We start from the raw sequence: 2,301 nt of genomic DNA, 5'->3' as shown, positions 1-2,301 counted from the left end.
AACTCGGCGTCCCAGGCCTCGCCAAGACTCAGTGCAAAGAGCGGGGGAAACAAAGACGTTAGAAACATGCCAGAGCCTAGGTCCACAGTCACTCCCAACAAAATGAGAAAGAGCCCAAGAGCAAACTTTGTGGTGGAAAAAGGCAGGAAGCCGAGTCCTAACTCTTCCCCAGACTCTGTAGCTCCATGTTCGGGGGCTATCGCTGGGCCCACAGAGGTCTTGCCTTCCAAATTTTTAAAAATATATGTTTTATTAATTTTTTTTACAGAGAGGGAGAGGGATACAGAATTAGAAACACTGAATGAAAAAAATAAATAAATTAAAAAAAGAAAAAAAAAAGAAACACTGAATGAGAGAGAAACATCCATCAGTTGCCTCCTGCACACCCCCTGATGGGGATGTGCCCGCAATGGAAGTACATGCCCTTGACTGGAATTGAACCTGGGACCATTCAGTTTGCAGGCCGACACTCTATCCGCTGAACTAGACCAGTTAGGGCTTGCCCTCCAATTTGACATTCAATCACCTGTTACTTTTGAAGCATGGTAGCAACCTTGCTTGGGTAAAAATGGCTGTTAAACATTTTAACCCTGCTGATGTGGCTTCTGTAATTATTTGCTTGCTAAAATACTAGGAAAGTTTCGCCAAAACCAGTTTGGCTTAGTGGATAGAGCATTGGCCTGCGGATTGAAAGGTCCCAGGTTTGATTCCGGTCAAGGGCATGTACCTTGGTTGCGGGCACATCCCTAGTAGGGGTTGTGCAAGAGGCAGCTGATCAATGATTCTCTCTCATTGATGTTTCTAACTCTCTATCCCTTTCTCTTCCTCTCTGTAAAAAATCAATAATATATATATATAATATATAATATATAATATAATATATATTATATATAATATATTATATATATATTTATAATATATATATATATATATATATATATATATATATCTAGGAAAGTTTTAATTTTCTGAATTTATATAAGTCATCCCATTCGATTGAACACTCCGTTGACTGTGGTTTGAATATCCCATTGATTTGGATCTTTCTGGTCTTTTGAAACACAGGCCTCTGCACCTGGAGACCAGGACAGCACAATTACTCTGAGCTGCCTCAGTGGCTCCAGATAATGTATTTCCATTGACTCAGGGGTCCCAAGACCCGAAACTACAATTAATCTTTGTAGATAACTAACCTGTTCAATCTAAGCTTCTGTAACAAACCGCTTTTTGCAAACCAAGGTCCTCACTCCAAACCTCGAGATGGCATCAATACCTCTGTGATATTTGTCTAAGTCAGTCTGATGTTTCAGCCAGGGGGGCCGGGCACTACGAGATTTGGAGAGCATTTGCCCCTCAGAGTCCTGGCTTTGAAATAAATGTGGCTCCTTAATTCGACTTCTTGGGGCATCCTTTTGTGATTCGAGGGGTACATTACAGCACCCTAGAGCTGGCACAGTGTCCCAGCAACCAGTTCCCAGTGGCATCCCAGCTTCGCTACTCATGTGTTTGCTTAGCCTCCCTGCTCAGATTATAAACCGTCAACCACCGGGACCATATTCTGTACATAATCAGTACATACTCACTGAGCTTTAGCAAAATCCATCTCTCGCCCTGGCAGGTGGCTCAGTTGGTTGGAGTGTCATTCCGTGAACCAAAAGGTTGCAGATTCAATACCGACCAAAGCACATTCCTAGGTTGCAGTATGTACCAGTAGGAGAGGCAACTGATGGATATTTCTCTCTCTCTTTCTCTCTCTGAGATCTGTAAAGGTGAGGATTAAAAGAACTTTTTAAAAAATCAATCTCTCACCGAAACCGGTTTGGCTCAGTGGTAGAGCATCGGTCTGCAGACTGAAAGGTCCCAGGTTCGATTCTGGTCAGGGGCATGTACGTTGGTTACGGGCACATCCCTGGTAGGGGGTGTACAAGAGGCAGCTGGTCGATGTTTCTCTCTCATCGATAGTTTCTAACTCTCTATCCCTCTCCCTTCCTCTCTGTAAAAATTAATAAAATATATATTTTTAAAATAAATAAATAAATAAAAAATCAATCTCTCGCCAAAACCCGTTTGGCTCTGGATGGAGCGTCAACCTGCGGACTGAAGGGTCCCGGGTTTGATTCTGGTCAAGTGCATGTATCTTGGTTGAGGGTACATCTCCAGTAGGGGGAGTGTACGAGGCAGCTCATCGATGTTTCTCTCTCATCGATGTTTCTAACTCTCTATCTCTCTCCTTTCCTCTCTGTAAAAAATCAATAAAATATATATATCTTTAAAAATCAATCTCTCATTTCACACACTCTA

At 42.2% G+C, this 2,301-nt stretch overlaps 1 long non-coding RNA gene across 1 annotated transcript; it reads left to right on the top strand.

The window, feature by feature from the left end:
- The first annotated feature begins 362 nt into the window (after positions 1-362).
- Positions 363-1,395, top strand: LOC118730704. The gene is made up of 2 exons (XR_004991583.2): positions 363-653; positions 959-1,395. It is a non-coding gene; the product is annotated as an uncharacterized LOC118730704 (long non-coding RNA).
- The last annotated feature ends 906 nt before the right edge of the window (positions 1,396-2,301 follow it).

This window comes from Pipistrellus kuhlii, unplaced genomic scaffold (assembly GCF_014108245.1).
Source record: "Pipistrellus kuhlii isolate mPipKuh1 unplaced genomic scaffold, mPipKuh1.p scaffold_m20_p_3, whole genome shotgun sequence".
Classification (NCBI taxonomy): domain Eukaryota; kingdom Metazoa; phylum Chordata; class Mammalia; order Chiroptera; family Vespertilionidae; genus Pipistrellus; species Pipistrellus kuhlii.
The sequence above is the reverse complement of the archived record's forward strand: the minus strand, read 5'-3'. Positions and strand labels throughout refer to the sequence as shown.